The sequence below is a fragment of the Hippopotamus amphibius genome, chromosome 14 (assembly GCF_030028045.1).
Source record: "Hippopotamus amphibius kiboko isolate mHipAmp2 chromosome 14, mHipAmp2.hap2, whole genome shotgun sequence".
NCBI classification, from domain to species: Eukaryota; Metazoa; Chordata; class Mammalia; order Artiodactyla; family Hippopotamidae; genus Hippopotamus; species Hippopotamus amphibius.
The window spans coordinates 9,415,710-9,435,764 of NC_080199.1; the positions used below are offsets into that span (position 1 = coordinate 9,415,710).

Sequence of the window (20,055 nt, forward strand, 5' to 3'; positions counted from 1 at the left end):
AAACAGCTATTTGTTTGGCAAAATTTCACTGATTATTACAAACAGAGCATTTTGCTAGGCACCAGGGGATGCCAAATCAAATATGCTGGGCATGGTGGTCCCTGCCCTACTTCCAGGGACATATCAAATGGTCATTCAGACTGATCAGCTCTTGTAGATCTTTTGAGACCATTCTATCTTGACCATTTGCTCTGGCAGGATCTTCAAGAGTGAACCTCTTCCATCTGCCTCCTCCTCCACTCAGCTCTGCACGAGGAGGAATTGGTGGGCAATATCTAATTGCTTGCGATTCATTGTTAAGATTACCATAACCTAACTACCCATGAACCCAGATGATGTTTCTCCATAACACATGACCATCCGGAAGTTAAAGGAAAGCAAATGAGAGGCAAACTTGAAAGAGACCTGGATTTACAAACCTATTTCCACCAGCCTCTTCTTGTCTATATGCTGATGTTTTGAATTGCATCTCACCACAGCCCTCTGAGTCAAGCATTATCACGTTTTATAGTCAGGAAACTAAAGCTCAGAGATTAAATAACCCTGCCTCAAATCACACAACTCAACCACACAGGATCAGAACCTGATTCCAGTTTTCTCTAATGTCAATGTCCCCTCATTTTCCATGTGTCACATTGCCTGTATATTTCATTTTGGAAAATAAACAATGACTATCAATTTGAGACATCTAGGAGCCTTTTCTTAATTCCTGTCTTTAAACTGTTGCATAGTATGAAGGTATACATCTGAATATGTGGGCACTTTTCCTTTTAAAAAGTCTCTCCTAGATTGGTTTTCATGACATTGGATTTGCCTTATTCTTTCAACACTTCTCCTTTGTCTGTTTATTCCTCTACTTCTTGTCAGACCCGAATCATGTAGGAGTAACCCGACTGTCTATTCTTAATTATCTTCTTTTATCTCTCTACCATGTCTCTTTTGAAAAATTCATAGAATCATAGGAATTCGGTTAAGTACAATGATCACGGTGCTGTATCTCCAGCCCCTCAATCTCTCCTAAGTTCTTCTCCTGTGATTCCATAATTTGTGTTCTACTAGCTTCCAAAATTGATACATCTAGACCTACATATGTAATTTCTTTCCCAAAAGCTATGGCCCAACTCTCCTTCCAGTCAATCAGTTCAAAATGTTTTAAACATATATTTATTTATTTTCTGTGTTCGGTCTTAGTTGCAGCACACGGGATCTTTCATTGAAGCATGAGGGCTTCTCTGTAGTTGTGGCTCATGGGCTCCAGAACTTGGGGACTCAGTAGTTGCAGAATGAGTAGTTGCCCCTGGCATGTGGGATCTTAGTTCCCTGACCAGGGATCGAAACCACGTCCCCTGCATTGGAAGGTGGATTCTTAACCACCAGACCACCAGGGAAGTCCCATCAAAATGTTTCAGATCACACTTGACTCTCTCTTACTCCCCTCATCTAAAGAGTTGCCAGATCCTGTTGAAACGGCCCCAAAATTCCCACTCCTATCACTATCAGAAATCTTTTAGAAACATTCTATCATGTCTTTCTCCAATATTCTCACTCTGAGCTTCCCATAACACAACTCTACTCACATCACAGCCTTGAGATCCCCAGTGCTTATGGGATGAAGTTCACCTATTCTTACCTTCCTTATGTTTTAGGTTTCTGAAATAGATTCCCAGCTACTTCTTCAACCTCACTTCTTCCCTTCATACACTTCCTGACCTACCCATCCTTCCCTACACAGTTCTGGTGTTTCCCAGACTTCATGACTTTGGTGAGACAGGAATCCACGCCCTCTACTCTACACAACCAGATGCTGCTTAATTTTCAAAGCTCAGGGAAAGTGACTACACCTCTGGAAGATTTTTCTATTATCCCCAAGTGGAATTCATCTCCCCCTCCTCTGAATTTCTATACTATCTTATTTTTTCACCTCTATTGTGTAAATTTTGTCTTCCACCTTGTAATAGGCAGTTATGTATCAGATAAACCCATTACTTGACTGAATTCTTTGACAGTAAGAATCACTTCTGATTCACCACTACAGTCTTCAGAGGGCCGACCACTTTGCCTTAGACATAGTGGATCCTCAAAAAAACACGTGTAGGCTAAGGTTATTTTTCAACAAAATCCCCTTCTTATTTTTTCCCACAGATCTCAACTGACAACCAAAAATTGAATCCAGGACATGTTAACAGGTCAGCTGGTTAATAAACTGTCCTTCAAAGTCAATGGACTGTTCTTAGATGGCTCTGTTTTATTTCTACGTCCTTAGAGCGGAATGAAGTTAGCAAATCTGTGTAAGAGCTACATACTCAGTGAATAGTTATGAAACTAATTCTACCTTGACTTCTCCAATAAAACAAAATGCTTAAGGTGAAGTCTACTTCAGAAGTTTAAAGCAAGTTATCCAAGCTATACACCTTTGGAGGAAGATAGTGTGCAGTATAAAAAAAAAAGGATCTGCATCCTTATTCTTGTCCTGGGTTCATCAATACAATTTTTTTTTTTTTTTTTTTGGATTCCGTATATAGGAGTTAGTATACAACATTTGTTTTTCTTTTTCTGGCTTACTTCACTCTGTATGACAGACTCTAGGTCTATCCACCTCATTACATATAGCTCCATTTCATTCCTTTTTATAGCTGAGTAATATTCTATTGTATATATATGCCATATCTTCTTTATCCATTTATTTGTTGATGGACATTTAGGTTGCTTCCATGTCCTGGCTATTGTAAATAGTGCTGCAATGAACATTACGGTACATGTTTCTTTTTGGATTATGGTTTTCTCAGGGTATATGCCCAGTAGTGGGATTACTGGATCATGTGGGGTTGGGGAGGCGGGGGAACAAAGGGGAAGCTGGGACAAAGTGAGAGAGTAGCATAGACATATTTACACTACCAACTGTAAAATAGCTAGTGGGAAGTTGCTGTATAACAAAGGGAGATCAACACAATGATAGGTGACGCCTTAGAGGGCCTGGCCGGGGAGGGTGGGGGGAAGTCACGGGAGGGAGGGGATATGGGGATATATGTATAAATACAGCTGATTCACTTTGGTGTACTTCATAAGCTGGTACAAGAGTGTAGAGCAATTATATTCCAATAAAGAGCTAAAAAAAAAAAGGAGAAGAAGAAGGAAGAGAAGGAAGAGGAGGAGAAAGAGAAAGACAGCTTTTAATACCAATACCATCAAGCTATGGACTTTTCAAATGTTTACCCAGGGTTAGTAAGAATTACCATCATTTGTCATAACTGGAATAACTTAATCTCTATGGCAGAGAAAGACATTCTGCCTTTGATTTAGGATATCATTGAGGATGACTAAATGACTCCTCACCACAAGTAATTTAATATAAAATTTATATACAAGGAAATAGGAGATTGTTTTTCATTTATTAGCTTACTTATCGCATCCTTCCAAAGAATTAAGTTGGTATCTAGCCCAGACAATGGTCAAAATGCATTGGTTAATAAAAAAAAAAAAAATGAATGAATCCCTTAGAGAAGACAAAAACAAAACAAAATGCATTGGTATTTAAATGTTTTGCTTTGCTATTTGCATGACTTCTCTTTACTTAAAAGTTTTTTAAAGCTTTCCATAATATTTTCTTTATAAACTCTAATAATTTAGTCATCCATTCAAAAACGTTTTATTGTGCACTAGGTACTGTACTCGTGTCCCTCTCAGGGGCTTACAGTCTACAGGGGAGAAAACAAATAACAACAAAGAAACAAACGCACTTCTTTTGTGGAAGAATTAAAGAGGGTGTTGGTAGATTCAGCAGAGAGAACATTATTAACTGGGGCAGTCAGTTCTCTGACACCCAAGGGCTGAGAAGGAGCCAGATAACCAATGTTCTGGAAAAGCTAATGAAAATTCTCAGAATAAGAAAGAGCTTGGCATGTTATAGGCAGTGAAAAAAGGCCAAAGTATTTGAAGAGTTATGAGTAAGAAAAAAAATGGAAAAAATAATAAAGTTGGAGAAATACTTAGGAATCATTTACTCTTGGTAAGGCATTTCATTTTATTCCAAGAGGAAGGGGAAATCATGGAAAGGTGTTATGCCAGAGAGTGATGTGTTATAATCTACAGTTTGCAAATTCATTTTGGCAACTGGGTGGGAGAGATTAAGGTGTGTTGGGAGGAAGTGAGGATGGGGATAGTGAGAGAGTTTTGCCAAGTTTAAGCGAAAGGTGATGCAGGCTTCAAGCAAGGTGGTGGGAGTGCAAATGGGGAGAAGTGGCTGGAGATCTGCTTTGATGTGGGTGCCCATGGCACTTGCTGCTGGATTGTATGTGGCAGGTAAGACAAAGAAAGGACTAGTTTTCTGACTTGAGAAATACTGTGGATAATGATGCTTTTTAATAGATATGGAAGCTGCAGGAGGGAGAGGTTGAGAGCAGAAAATCAGTTCCCTTTTGAACCTTGTGTGTCTTGAGATACTCTTCCGACAACCAAGGAGAGGCCAGATAAGCAGCTCACATAAACCTGGAGTTTGAGGACAGGCTGGGGCTAGGGCTATACATGCTGGAGTTTCTAAAAGGAGATGGCTTTTAAAGCTTTGGAAGTGAATGAGCCCGCCTAGGGAGAAATCAGTCTCAAAAAACTCCAATATTTAGGGTAGGGTAGAGGGGAAAAGCTAGAGCAGTAGGGTCACCCAGTCAAGAAGGATAAAAATAAGATTACTGTGTTGTCTTGTAAGATGACAAGGAGAGGACTTCCTAGGTGGCGCAGTGGTAAAGAGTCTGCCTGACAATGCAGGGGACACGGGTTTGAGCCCTGCCCTGGGAAGATTCCACATGCCAAGGAGCGGCTAGGCCCGTGCGCCACAACTATTGAGCCTGTGCTCTAGAGCCCGTGAGCCACAACTACTGAGCCCATGTGCCGCAACTATTGAAGCCCACGCGCCTGGGGCTGGTGCTCCACAACAAGAGAAGCCACTACAATGAGGAGCCTGTCCACCACAATGAAGAGTGGCCCCTGCTCGCAGCAACTGGAGAAGTCCTGTGTGCAGCAACGAAAACCCAATGCAGCCAATAAATAAATAAAATAAATAAATGTATTTAAAAAAAAAAGATGACAAGGAGAGTATTCCATAAAGGAGGCCTATTGAGTGTAATGGTACTGAAAATTGGAGTTTAAAAAAAAGACCATTAGGACCATAAAAGCAGTTTCAGTCAACTTTTGCCAGACCAACCCTACTAAGCTGCCTCTTAGGCCTATCCATAGAACACCCAGAAGTGGCGGAACTAGGAGAATCATCTATATTCACCATTCAGCGAGAACAACATCTCTGCTTAGTGGTAGAATCCACAGTGATGTTATCTGTGTATAATAAGGGTATAATAGACCACTCTAGAACAAACCTGTAGAGAGAACCAACCTAATGAATCATTTGAAGTTCACTAAATCTGCCTTCACCTGACTTCCCAAGTCTTCATACAGGTGAGCAACTTTTCATCCGATTTTCATTTCCAGCGCCATTCATCTTCTCCCAGATACATACCTCCTACCTCCAGGCATCTAGCATTCCCCACCAACCCCCAACAGTAATTTTTCTTCCTATTCTCGTCCTTTCCCCACAGCAAAATATTCACCAAGAAGGCTCTGGATAGGTGTTGTCCAATGTAGTACTCACTAGTCAATGTGACTATTTAAATTTATTAAAGTTCAGTAAAATTTAAAATTCAGTTTCTCAGTTGTACTGGTCATATTTCAAGTGTTCAACAGGCACACATGGCCGGTGGCTACTGCGCTGAATAAGGCAGATATAGAACATTCCCAACATCTTTGAAAATTTTATTGAACAGTGATGCTCTAGACACTATTTCCAATGAATCCATGGGCTCTGAGACACACTTCCTCAATACACCGCAATGATGGTTCTCAATTAGGAAACTGACCCATGAAGGGAACTAATTGCATCAGATACTACATATTGCCTGCCCAATGCTCTTTTCCCCATGTTACTACTAGGAGAGCCCTCCTTTTTTCAGGGAGGTGATAATATGTTCATCTGGAAAGTGTTTGATTACCCAGGCTCCTTTTGACCTAGAGGTGCCCCTAGGACTTAACTCCAATAAGTGAGATATAAGAGAAAATCTCTAAGGTCAGGTTTCCAGGAAAGTTGATGTCTTCCAAAGAAAATGGTACAGACTCAGCTAGTGTGTACCCTTTGCCCTTTGTCCTATTCTCTTCCCTTTCTACTTTCCTGGAAGATGGGCAAAACAGGAAGTTTTCGAAGAGCATGACAACGAAAGTCATACTCGAAGGGCAGAGCGGAAGAGAAGAGAGAAGGTGTGTGGGATGCTGATAGCTCTCAGGTAGTCACCTTGCCACCCATCCATCCCTGAAGTGACAGCCTGCAGGTTTATTTGTGTCAGTGACCTACAGCTGAGCACAGTCCTAACTGGTTGTATGGTAAGGCCATTCAAGATGGCTGTTCTCTTGCTCTCTACACATCCCCTGCTCGACCAGTCCCTGCTTCACACACATGACCATCCAATCCTCTTAATTATAGGCTTAATTAGTAACTGTTTACATGCTTATCCCTTGTCCCAGCCACTGGCTTCCCTGGTAACTGATGAGGCAACATGACCTCAGTCCCTCCAGTAACTGGTAACTCCTCCTCCCTGGTGTAGCAAAGACCACTGCCACGTCCTGCTATCTGCCATAGACAGTGGGGTGTTGCTCTAGGACCTTTTGTTGCAGACTTGTAAGATCCCCTGTCCAATAAACCATTGATGTCCCTGTCGCTGTCTCCTGGCTCTTTCTTCAGTCTCCAAGATGGGCAACTACAAGGCTTACAGGCCTGTAGGGTGTATCCCAATATTGGTGCACGTATAAACACAGGAAAGAGGTTTGTGATTTTAAGATGTAATTTGGACATAATCACACTGCTACCCACATTGTCCAGCTAAGAAAGGCTTGGCCTGAGTCAGTGGTCTGAACCCTCCTCAATGTGAGAATTCCAGCAGTGCCCAGGGGAGGGGTCACTGCAGTCATACTCTCAGGCTGCCTGATCTTCAAACTGCAGCTACAAACCAAAAAACTCCCTGAAGAAATGAAATGTGAACTGATTGTGTAATTAAGAGGTGGTTCTTCATTATCCTTTCTTGTTTCTTAAATTGGACTCATGGGCTCATCCCAGGATCAGAGAGGAAAAAGGAAAAGCAATAAGCAACCCACTTCTTATTCTCATCCTGGGTATATGGAGTACAGGAGGGAGGTCTCTGGTTTAGCTTACATTAGTTTAAAACAATTAAAGACACATGAGCCAAGATGTAGACATTTTCTTTATGAAATCTTAAAATCAAGTACCCTAAAAAATGAATACAACTTAGGGACGATCACTCTGGACAAAGCTTGTTTTTTTCACTAGTGACATCTGATTTAAAAAATCCATGCAGAGACTTCCCTGGTGGGTCAGTGGTTAAGAATCTACCTGCCAATGCAGCAGACATGGGTTCAATCCCTGGTCTAGTAAGATCACACATGCTGCAGAGCAACTAAGCCTGTGCGCCACAACTATTGAGGCCCACATGCTCTAGGGGCCCATGTGTTGCACCTACTGAGCCCATGTGCTGTAACTACTGAAGCCTGTGTGCCTAGAGTCCATGCTCTGCACCAAGAGAAGCCACCGCATTGAGAAGCCTGCGCACTGCAACAAAGATTAGTCCCTGCTCACCACAGCTAGAGAAAGCCCGCGCACAGCAATGAAGACCCAATGCAGCCAAATACATAAATAAATAAAATCCCAATTCTTATACAAAAAAAGCAAATCCCATGCATCTGTAGGTCACATGAAATGTTTATTGTTAATAGAGATGTTTTGAGAAGGTCCACATGTGGTCCGTGATCACTGAACATGAGTCACCAGTAAGTTAATTAAGTGAGGCATGGTCTTACTTCCTACCGACTTTATCTTTGCCAGTCACTCTCATGACTCTCATTTTCAGGTTGTAATTTTGGTGTAATCAAAACTGAACTGCTTAAAATTACTTAACTGCTTACATTCACCTTCGGGTACAGTTACTAATTTATCCCCGCCTCCCAGAACTGGTCTCATCATCTTTAGTGTTGTTGTTGGGAACTGCATAAACATCATTGGCTGTTAGTTCTCGTGTGCCTGCTGATTACATAGGTTTATGGTTATTTTTGGTTTTACTTATTTCTTGTTTGCTAAAATGCTCAGGGAGTCCCTGCTTTGGGGTCAGGGACCCGCATTTTGATCTCTGGCCACACATTAAATACGTGGGCTTCTTGGGACTTCCCTGGTGGCACAGTTGTTAAGAATCCACCTGCTAATGCAGCGGACATGGGTTCGATCCCTGGGCCAGGAAGATCCCACATGCCATGGAGCAACTAAGCCCGTGCGCTACAACTACTAAGCCTGCAATCTAAGGCCCCACGTGCTGCAACTACTGAGCACTTGTGCTGCAACTACTGAAGCCCGAGCGCATGGAGCCCGTGCTCTGCAACAAGAGAAGCCACCACAATGAGAGACCTGTGCACTGCAACAAAGAGTAGCCCCTGCTCTCTGCAACTAGAGAAAGCCCATGTGCAGCAATGAAGACCCAACACAGCCAAAAATATAAATATAAGTAAATTAATTAATTTTAAAAAAAAGGAGGGAAAAAAGATGGCGGTTAAGTAGAGAGACGTGGAGTGCATCCCTCTCCACAGATGCATTGGGAATGCACGGAAGGACACAGTCATTCCCACAGAGAACCAGCTGAACACCAGCAGACGGCCTCGGACACCAGAAAGGACTGCGGGGAGCCCGACATAGCCGGTAGGGAGGCATCTACGAAGGCTCAGAGAGGGTGAAGTGGCGGAGCTGTGGCAGACGGGAGGGAGTGAGAAACATACGGAGGGTCCGCAGCGCAGCTCAGCGTTCCCGGACCCAGACATCGATCCGCGGCTGAACGGAGGGTCCAGGAGCGGGAGCGTGGGAACCGGAGAGCTGGTTCAGGGTGAGAAACATTGTTGCCGGTAGGGTGACGGACCGAGAGGACAGGAGGGAGGAGGTCCGCAGAGAGGAGTGCCCGTCCCTGAGAGCTGCCCGGCCATGATGGCGGCTGGAGGCTGCAGGCTCACGGGCGGGGGAGGAGCCACGCCCGTAGCCTCTCTCTCTCTTTCGGCGCCTCTGCAACAGGCAGTGGAGAGACGCCCGTGGGCCACCTAAGGTGCTCAGGGATAACAAGCATCCTCAGGCCCTCGGGCGGGGATAGATTAAAACCCCTTGCAACGCCAGCAGCAGGGAGGCTGCCTAGAGGAAAAAAAAAAAAAAAACAACAACAACAGCAACAACAAAAAAAACCGGAGAGAGGCCCAACTCTAAGACTTTCTGTTTACTCCTGAGCCACTGGCGTCCCTCTGCAACAGGCACCTCCAAGCCCGACTGAAACAACAGTGCGCCACTGCTCACTCACTCCCAGGAGAAGGAGCCACTATTGTACCCTCTCCCTCCCCACACACCAACGCTTACAGACAAACAATAAAGGAACCTCTGCTGGTCACAGAATAATGCAAAAAAACCCAAGGCAAGGAGAAGGACACTTACAGATGAGACGCTAAGGAAAGAGAAATAGTAGTATCAATACCTATTGAACTGGTCCATTCTGGGATCAGTTCTGGATTTTTTTTTTTTTTTTTGCCTTTTTATATACTTCTATATCTAGCTAAGTTTTTGGTCGTACGGACAATATATGTCTCATACTTTCCTTTCATCCCTATCTTTTATACATTTCTATTCCTTTCTTTTTATTTGCATATTTCCAACCACATTACGCTCTTCTGTTCCCCTTTCTTCCAGCCATTTTAAGTTTATTTTATCTTAACATACTTATAAGCAACACTATCGGTCTGCTCAGACTCCTTGCTCTATTCTCCAGATGACACACTGCCTTGGTATTTAATATTAGGCTTTGTCTTTATCTTGGTTCTTAGTACAGTTGTCTAATTACATTCTGAGAATCTCCATTCTCTCTGGTGGTACTCTGGCTCTTTTCTATATTGGATCCTAGCTTACAAAATCTCCCTGGATTAATGTTTGTATGTGTAAGGTGTTATTTGTTTGTTTGTTTGCTTTTGCTTTTGTCTCTGATTTGTTCTGTTTCAGTTGTCAATTTCTGTTGGGTTTCTCTTTGAATATCTGATAGCACACTGGGGTTCTGTCAGGTCTTTCTAGAGCCTTTGTCCTAACGGATTCAGTAATTGTGTGTCTTATACATGTATGTGTTTCCTAGACTTAATATTCGTTTAATCCAATGCTTGGACATTACTCTGAGGCTTGGACAGTCTTCTATAAACACCTCTATCGCCAGGACAAGCAACTCCAAAAGTGTGGACAACCATGAGGAAACAAAGAAACACTATGCAGGCAAAGGAGCAGGAAAAAAACCCACAAGACCAAATAAATGAGGAGGAAATAGGAAAAATGCCTGAAAAGCAATTTAGAGTAATGATAGTAAAAATGATACAAAATCTCGATAACAAAATAAAGTACAAGAAACAGTTCATAAGAACTCAGAAAAACAAACAGCAATGGATAACAAAATAACTGAAATTAAAATACTCTAGATGCTATAACCAGCAGAATGATGGAGGCAGAAGAACGAATAAGTGAGTTGGAAAATAGAATGGGGGAAATAAATGCCACAGAGCAGGAAAAAGAAAAAAGAATAAAAAGAATAGAAGACAGTCTCAGAGACTTCAGTGATAACATTAAGCATACCAACATTCGAATTATAGGCATCCCAGAAGAAGAAGAAAACAAGAAAGGGTCTGAGAAAATATTTGAAGAGGTTATAGTGGAAAACTTCCCCAACATGGGAAAGGAAATAATTAACCAAGTCCAAGAAGCACAGAGAGTCCCGTACAGAATAAACCCAAGGAGAAATACACCAAGACACATATTAATCAAACTAATGACAATTAAACACAAAGAAAAAATATTAAAAGCAGCAAGAGAAAAGCAACAAACAATATATAAGGGAAAACCCATAAGGATAACAGCTGACCTTTCTACAGAAACTCTGCAGGCCAGAAGGGAATGGCAGGATATTCTGAAAGTCCTGAAAGAGAGAAACCTACAGCCAAGAATACTCTACCCAGCAAGAATCTCATTCAGATTTGAGGGAGAAATCAAAAGCTTTCCAGACAAGCAAAAGTTAAGAGAATTCAGCACCACCAAACCAGCCTTACAACAAGTGCTAAAGGAACTTCTCTAAGTAGGAAACACAAGAAAAGGAAAACCTACAAATACACCTACAAATACAAACCCAAAACAATTCAGAAAATGGTAATTGGAACACACATGTCAATAATCACTTTAAATGTAAATGGATTAAATGCTCCAACCAAAAGACACAGACTGGCTGAATGGATACGAAAACAAGACCCTTCTATATGCTGCCTACAAGAAACCCACTTCAGACCAAGGGATACATATAGACTGAAAGTAAAGGGATGGAAAAAGATATTCCGTGCAAATGGAAGTCAAAAGAAAGCTGGAGTAGCAATGCTCATATCAGACAAATTAGACTTGAAAGTAAAGACTATTACAAGAGACAAGGAAGGACACTACATAATGATCAAGGGATCCATTCAAGAAGAACATATCACAATGGTAAATATCTATGCTCCCAACATAGGAGCACCTCAATACATAAGGCAAATGCTAACAGCTATAAAAGGGGACATCGACAGCAACACAATAATAGTGGGAGACTTGAACACCCCACTTACATCAATGGACAGATCATCCAAACAGAAAATAAATAAAGACACACAAGCTTTAAATGACACATTAGACCATCTCGACTTAATTGATATTTATAGGACGTTCCATCCAAAAAAGACAGACTACACTTTCTTCTCAAGTGCACGCGGAACATTTTCCAGGATAGATCACATCTCGGGTCACAAATCAAACCTCGGCAAATTCAAGAAAATTGAAATCATATCAAGCATCTTCTCAGACCACAACGCCATGAGACTAGATATCAATTACAGGAAAAAAACTGCAAAAAATACAAACACATGGAGGCTAAACAATTCACTCCTAAACAACCAAGGAATCACTACAGAAATCGAAGAGGAAATCAAAAAATATCTAGAAACAAATGACAACGAAAACACAACAACCCAAAACCTATGGGATGCAGCAAAAGCAGTTCTAAGAGGGAAATTTATAGCAATACAGTCCTACCTTAAGAAACAAGAAAATGATCGAATAAACAACCTAACCTTACACCTCAAACAACTAGAGAAAGAAGAACAAAGAAACCCCAAAGCAAGCAGAAGGAAAGAAATCATAAAGATCAGAGCAGAAATAAATGAAAAAGAAAGGAAAGAAACCATAAGAAAAATAAATAAAACTAAAAGCTGGTTCTTTGAGAAGATTAACAAAATTGATAAACCATTAGCCAGACTCATCAAGAAAAAAAGGGAGAAGATGCAAATCAACAGAATTAGAAATGAAAAAGGAGAAGTAACAATGGACACCTCAGAAATACAAAACATCATGAGAGATTACTACAAGCAACTATATGCCAATCAATTGGATAACTTGAAAGAAATGGATACATTCTTAGAAAAATACAATCTTCCAAGACTGAACCAGGAAGAAATAGAAACCATGAACAGACCCATCACAAGTACAGAAATTGAGGCAGTGATTAAAAATCTCCCAACACACAAAAGCCCAGGACCAGATGGGTTCACGGGTGAATTCTATCAAACATTTCGAGAAGAGTTAACACCTATCCTTCTCAAACTCTTCCAAAATATTGCAGAAGGCGGGACACTCCCAAACTCATTCTACGAGGCCACCATCACCCTGATACCAAAACCAGGCAAAGATGGCACAAAAAAAGAAAACTACAGACCAATATCACTGATGAATATAGATGCAAAAATCCTCAACAAAATACTAGCTAACAGACTGCAACAGCATATTAAAAAAATCATACACCATGATCAAGTGGGGTTTATCCCTGGGGTGCAAGGATTCTTCAATATACGCAAATCAATCAATGTGATACATCATATCAACAAATTGAAGGATAAAAACCATATGATCATTTCAATAGATGCAGAAAAAGCTTTTGACAAAGTTCAACATCCATTTATGATAAAAGCTCTCCAGAAAAGGGGCATAGAAGGAAATTACCTCAACATAATAAAAGCCATATATGAAAAACCAAAAGCCAACATCATTCTCAATGGGGAAAAACTGGAAGAATTCCCTCTAAGAACAGGAACAAGACAAGGGTGTCCACTCTCACCACTATTATTCAACATAGTTTTGGAAGTTTTAGCCACAGCAATCAGAGAAGAAAAAGAAATCAAAGGAATCCAAATTGGAAAAGAAGAAGTAAAATTGTCACTCTTTGCAGATGACATGATATTATATATAGAAAACCCGAAAGACTCTACCAGAAAACTGCTCGCACTCATTGATGAGTTTAGTAAAGTAGCAGGATACAAAATTAATGCACAGAAATCTCTTGCATTCCTATACACGAACAACGGAAGAGCAGAAAGAGAAATTAAGGAAACTCTCCCATTCACCATTGCAACCAAAAGAATAAAATACCTAGGAATAAACCTGCCTAAGGAGGCAAAAGATCTGTATGCAGAAAACTTTAAGACATTGATGAAAGAAATCAAAGACGACACAAACAGATGGAGGGACATACCATGTTCCTGGATTGGAAGAATCAACATCGTGAAAATGTCTGTACTACCCAAAGCAATTTAGATTCAATGCAATCCCGATCAAATTACCAATGGCATTTTTCACAGAACTAGAGCAAGAAATCTTACGATTTGTATGGAAACGCAAAAGACCCCGAATAGCCAAAGCAATCTTGAGAAGGAAAAATGGAGTTGGTGGAATCAGGCTTCCTGACTTCAAACTATACTACAAGGCCATAGTGATCAAGACAGTATGGTACTGGCACAAAAACAGAAAGGAAGATCAATGGAATAGAATAGAGAACTCAGAAGTAAGCCCAAACACATATGGGCACCTTATCTTTGACAAAGGAGGCACGAGTATACAATGGAAAAAAGACAGCCTCTTCAATAAGTGGTGCTGGGAAAATTGGACAGCAACATGTAAAAGAATGAAATTAGAACACTTCCTAACACCATACACAAAAATAAACTCCAAATGGATTCAAGACCTACATGTAAGGCCAGACACGATAAAACTCCTAGAGGAAAACATAGGCAGAACACTCTATGACATCCATCAAAGCAAGATCCTTTTTGACCCACCTCCTAGAATCATGGAAATAAAATCAAGAATAAACACATGGGACCTCATGAAACTTAAAAGCTTTTGCACAGTGAAAGAAACCATAAACAAGACTAAAAGGCAACCCTCAGAATGGGAAAAAATAATTGCCTATGAAACAACGGACAAAGGATTAATCTCCAAAATATACAAGCAGCTCATGAAGCTTAATACCAAAAAAGCAAATAACCCAATCCACAAATGGGCAGAAGACCTAAATCGACATTTCTCCAAAGAAGACATCCAGATGGCCAACAAACACATGAAAAGATGCTCAACGTCACTAATCATCAGAGAAATGCAAGTCAAAGCCACAATGAGGTATCACCTCACACCGATCAGAATGGCCATCATCACAAAATCTGGAAACAACAAATGCTGGAGAGGGTGTGGAGAAAAGGGAACTCTCCTGCACTGTTGGTGGGACTGTAAGTTGGTACAGCCACTATGGAAAACAATTTGGAGGTTCCTTAAAAAACTACAAATAGAACTACCATATGATCCAGTCATCCCACTCCTGGGCATATACCCAAAGGAAACCATAATCCCAAAAGAAACTTGTACCATCATGTTTATTGCAGCACTCTTTACAATAGCCAGGACATAGAAGCAACCTAAATGCCCATCAACAAATGAATGGATAAAGAAGATGTGGCATATATATACAATGGAATATTACTCAGCTATAAAAAGGGATGAGATGGAGCTATATGTAATGAGGTGGATAGAACTACAATCTGTCATACAGAGTGAAGTAAGTCAGAAAGAGAAGGACAAATATTGTATGCTAACTCACATATACGGAATCTAAAAATGGTACTGATGAACTCAGTGACAAGAACAAGGATGCAGATACAGAGAATGGACTGGAGAACTCGAAGTATGGGAGGGGGCGGGGGGAGAAGGGGAAGCTGAGACGAAGCGAGAGAGTAGCAGAGACATATATATACTACCAACTGTAAAATAGTCAGTGGGAAGTTGTTGTGTAACAAAGGGAGTCCAACTCGAGGATAGAGGATGCCTTAGGGGACTGGGACGGGGAGGGTGGGGGGGACTCGAGGGGGGGGGAGTCAAGGAAGGGAGGGAATACGGGGATATGTGTATAAAAACAGATGATTGAACCTGGTGTACCCCCTCAAAAAAATAAAAAAATAGAATAAAAAAAAGAAGCATGGGCTTCTCATGCATCCTTCCAGGTGAAAGGCCACAGACACTATGGCTTGGTGTCTAGTGGTAAACTGAGAAAATTATCCAAATTAGTGAGGTATTTTGTTCTCTGAAGCTACACCAGAGGGATGATGCTAGTGGGTTTCACACACGCCTAGTAGTGAGATTCATTTCCCACTGGCTGCCGCACGATGGGGAGACTAAATGCTTTGAATAAAGTAGCTGCCATTCCTTCCTCAAGGCACAGAACTGCTGATTCAAATGATGCCAACGTCCTCCCAAAGCATTCTGTGGCTGGTGCTTCAAGAAATCTACGATAGGTGTATTGTTTTGTCCTGTTCTGGAGATGGACACTTCAATCTTTTATGTCCACCACACACAGGCCGTTCACTGAATGCCCACTTGACACATGTCATTCTTCTGTCTTATTCTTACCGTAAAGCCAATAGGTGGGAGTTATTACCCTTATGGTACACATGAGTAAGCCAAGGCAGGGAGACCAAATAACCTGCCCATGTTACTACAACTAGTAGGAAACAGAGCCAGAACCCAAGTCCTGGGCTGTCTGAATATAAGGTTCACATTCATCCTGTTGTGGGGCACTGCCTCACTGAGCTGGAAAGAAAATGGTTTTGTAGACAAGTTCATTTGTATCATTTTTTTAGATTCCACATATAAGTGATGTCATACGGTATTTGTCTTTCTCTTTCTGACTTACTTTACTCAGTATAACAATCTCGAGGTCCAACCTGTGTTCCTGCAGATGGCATTATTTCATTCTTTTTTATGGCTGAGTAATATTCCATTGTGTGTGTGTGTGTGTATCACATCTTCTTTGTCCATTCATTTGTCAATGGACATTTAGGTTGTTTCCATGTCTTGATGCAAATGAATTTATTTACAAAACAGAAACAGACTCACAGACATAGAAAACAAACTTATGGTTACCAAAGGGGATAGCAGGGGTGGGATAAATTAGGAATTTGGGATTAACAGATACATGTTACAATATATAAAAGAGATATAAAAACAAGGACCTACTGTATAGCACAGGGAACTACATTCAATATTTTGTAATAACCTATAATGGAAAAGAATCAGAAAAAGAATGTATATATGTATATATATGTGTACATACTAATGTACACATATATACACATATAACTGAATTATTTTGCTGTACACTTGAAACACTGTAAATCAACTATACTTCAATTAAAGAAAATAAAATGGTTACTTCTACTCACTTAAATCTTGCATGAAAAAATGCAACAGAGGGCACGCACACACGTGCACACACATACACACACACGCATTCTAAAGCAAGTGAACATACCAAAGAACGTAGACAAAATTTCAAAATATCCGAAGAAAATTTTAAAATCTATATTCAAAAAAAGTCCTACCTATCAAAAAATCTGGAATGATATACAATAAATTTTATCAGATGTTATGAGTGATTTTTAGTTTGTTCTTCATATCTTTTAGTTTTTTAAATGTTAAAAAGAAAAGCATTAATGTAAAGCTTTACAAAATGTAAAAATATTTTTGTGATATCTAAAGATGAGCAAGGTAAAATAAATGGGGTTAAATGGGGTATACTGTATGTGATAAATGAGTAAATAGTCTGAAAAAAATCCTTTCCAAGAATGAATTCAAAAGCTGATGAGAAAGAGCTCTGATATAAGAAAATGAAATAAATATGTTCCTTCAAAATATCAAATATTTTCATGTCTGTACCTACCTTTGCTTAGTCTTTCCAGGCCTAAAATGTTCTTCACATCCGATTTCCACACATCTAAATATTAGCTGTTCAAGACCCAAGTCAAATGTCAACTTCAACTTGAAGAATTCTTGGATCTGAAATGATTTCTCCCTCTCTCTCTCTCTGTTTCTCTCTCCGTCTCTCCTCCCTTAACTTCTTTGTGACTCCTTTAATTTATAACTTATTCAAAAAAGTTTTTGAGCATCAACTTTTATCCTAAGTTTGGTGATACAATAATTTGAGAGAAAGAGAGAGAAATGGATTCTATCCATGAGAATAATACAGACTTGAAAAAGAGACATAAGAACAGTACAATAAAATGTCCTGATGCTATAATGGAGGTACGGCAGAATGGAGGAAGTATAAAATAAGTTCAGAAAGTCTTCCTAAAAAAGATGATTTGAAAGAATGATGAAAGAATGGAAAAATGATGGGGAGTTATTCAGAAGGAGAAGCAAAGATAAGGAATAGAAGGTCAGGTAAAAAGAACAAAATCATAATACAACCAAATTTCTCCATCTCTATTGCTCTCTGTGAAAAAAGCATTCTTTTTTTTCAATGAATGGAGACAATTGGTACAACAAAATCATAGTCTCCACTCATCCAATTGCTCAAACCAGACACTTGAGGATTCACCCTTCATTCTACCCTGCCCCTCACTCAAGTCCTTCAATCATGAGTATCTATAAATCCCAAGGCAGGATGGTGGCGGGGGAGGGGGTGGGGAGAGGCTCTTCTTAGTTTCAACTAAACATTTAGCTTGACACTTGACGCCAGTCTCCTCAGAAAGATACGGGGTAGGATAGGAAACACACCCTGGCAGCAGGACAGTATCAAGCTCTCCCCTCCATGGGCATTCTTTCAGCAGCTCATGAGGGTGACAGTTTCATACGTTGCTTTTCTCTTCTGGTAACGCAACTCAGATGCACGGAGATGAACTCCATATTGCATAGACGTTGAGGCTTCTCTGGTTGAGGAGTCTTATGATTCCTTAAGCGTAGCTTCCAGAAAATCCGCAAGGGACATGCCTGTTGGCAGAGTCACAGCACTCATGGAAGCCAAAAAACATGGCATTCCCATAAGACATTCATAGTTCATTCATAATTCCTCCCAATCTCGTTGAAATTCATCAGTCATAGGTCACATTACCGTGAGCAATGTTGCCTGGTAACACTGGCATCTACCATCTTCATCTGTTTCCAGGGAGCTGGAGTGAGGAGTTTCACAGAGGGTCAGAGTCTCTTGCAGCAAGGTAAAGGGTTTTGTTAGCCTGATGTCCATATTGTTTCTAATACTTTCTCGAAGCCATATGAGTTTTTCCATCTTTACTGCCCTCCATCTAGCTAAACCACCTCCATCTCTCACCAGGATTCATTTCCTAACACCCACATTCACCAACCCCACAAGTACACACTCCTCCCAACAATCCACACTTCACCTGGCAGCCAGGGGTACTGTTTAAACAGAGCAATCATGCTATTGTCTCATGTAAACCCCTTCTGTGGTGTCCGATCATCCTTTGAGTAAAGCCCCAAATCGTTAACACGGTTTACAAAATCCGTCATACCCAGCTCCCCTTTGCTTTCTCATCTCCCATCACACAGGGTTTCTCTCCCGTTCTCAAAAATACCTTGAACATGTCACCCTCTCTTTCCCGCATATGCCTCAGCACACTGTGTTCTCTGTGACCTCTGGGTAACATCCACCTCTCCTCACCTGGTTAAATTCTATGCATCCAATTACCAAGTATGGTGGTCACGATGTTTTGCTGATTAATACATATCAAGCACGTATTATGCATCATATAGTTTTTACCAGATATGAAGGCATTAGCAAAGCCTTCCGTAGCCTCCAGTCTATGTCCAACTCCCCATCAGATATGTTTCCATTGAACTAGCGCTTCTCCTTTCAAACCATACACCTCATTGTCCTTCCTTTGTCAATGTCACCCTTCAAGCATAATCAACTCCAATAGGTTTATCACTGAACCTCCAGTGCTGGCAAGCAGTGGGGCTCAACAAATATTTCTTGAATTAAAGAAGAAATAAATGATTACTTCAGTTTCAACCATGCAGAATGTGAAGGAATTTCCATATTGCAAATATTTAACTTGAATTTGAAGAGCAGGAAGCCAGGGGGGTGACGCTAAGAAATCATCCTTGCAGACACTGACCTCAAGATAAAAGAGGAAGAAAGAAGCTGAGATGACTCGAGGACAGCAAACTGTAAGCAGAAAAGACACTCAAAGGCCATTTCCAGGGAAATGCTAAAATTTCTTGGTAAGCTCTGAGAGATAAGCAAGAAACAAAGATCAAGCAGTTATGAGAGAAGTGAGAGAAGAAATGGAGGAAGGTATTTCTGAGGCCCAGGGAGGAGACCATGTCAGGGGGATTCAGTAGAGTGACTGCAACCCTTTGCTAAAAAGTGGTCACTTAGAATGAGAGCTGAATGGCACCCCAGATTTGGGCAATTAGGAATTCTGAAAAACCCCAGGGAGTCAGTTAGGCGGAATGGTGGGAGACAGAGCACTTTTGCATGCATTGAAGATTGAACCAAGAGGAATGCAGGCATACAGGTCAGAGGTAAAGGCATCGAGGAGATCAAAAATATTTAAGGGTATGCTTGTGTAAAGGGGCAGTGCCGGCCTTTACACAGAGTCAGTACGCAAAGAGTATCTGCTGATTTAATTATTACTATGTGTTATACACATGATAGGATATTATTAAATAAGGAGAGATTTTCTTATGATAAAGGATATTTTTAGATAGACTGAGAAATAGAGAAACTTGGGGCATATTGTGGCTTGAACCCCAAAGGC

General features: G+C 40.7%; 1 protein-coding gene across 3 annotated transcripts in view; it reads right to left on the reverse strand.

Moving 5' to 3' along the window:
* Positions 1-20,055, reverse strand: part of ITGBL1 (integrin subunit beta like 1) — a 213,114-nt gene that overhangs the window by 11,810 nt on the left and 181,249 nt on the right. The gene's annotated exons all lie outside the window — the stretch shown is intronic.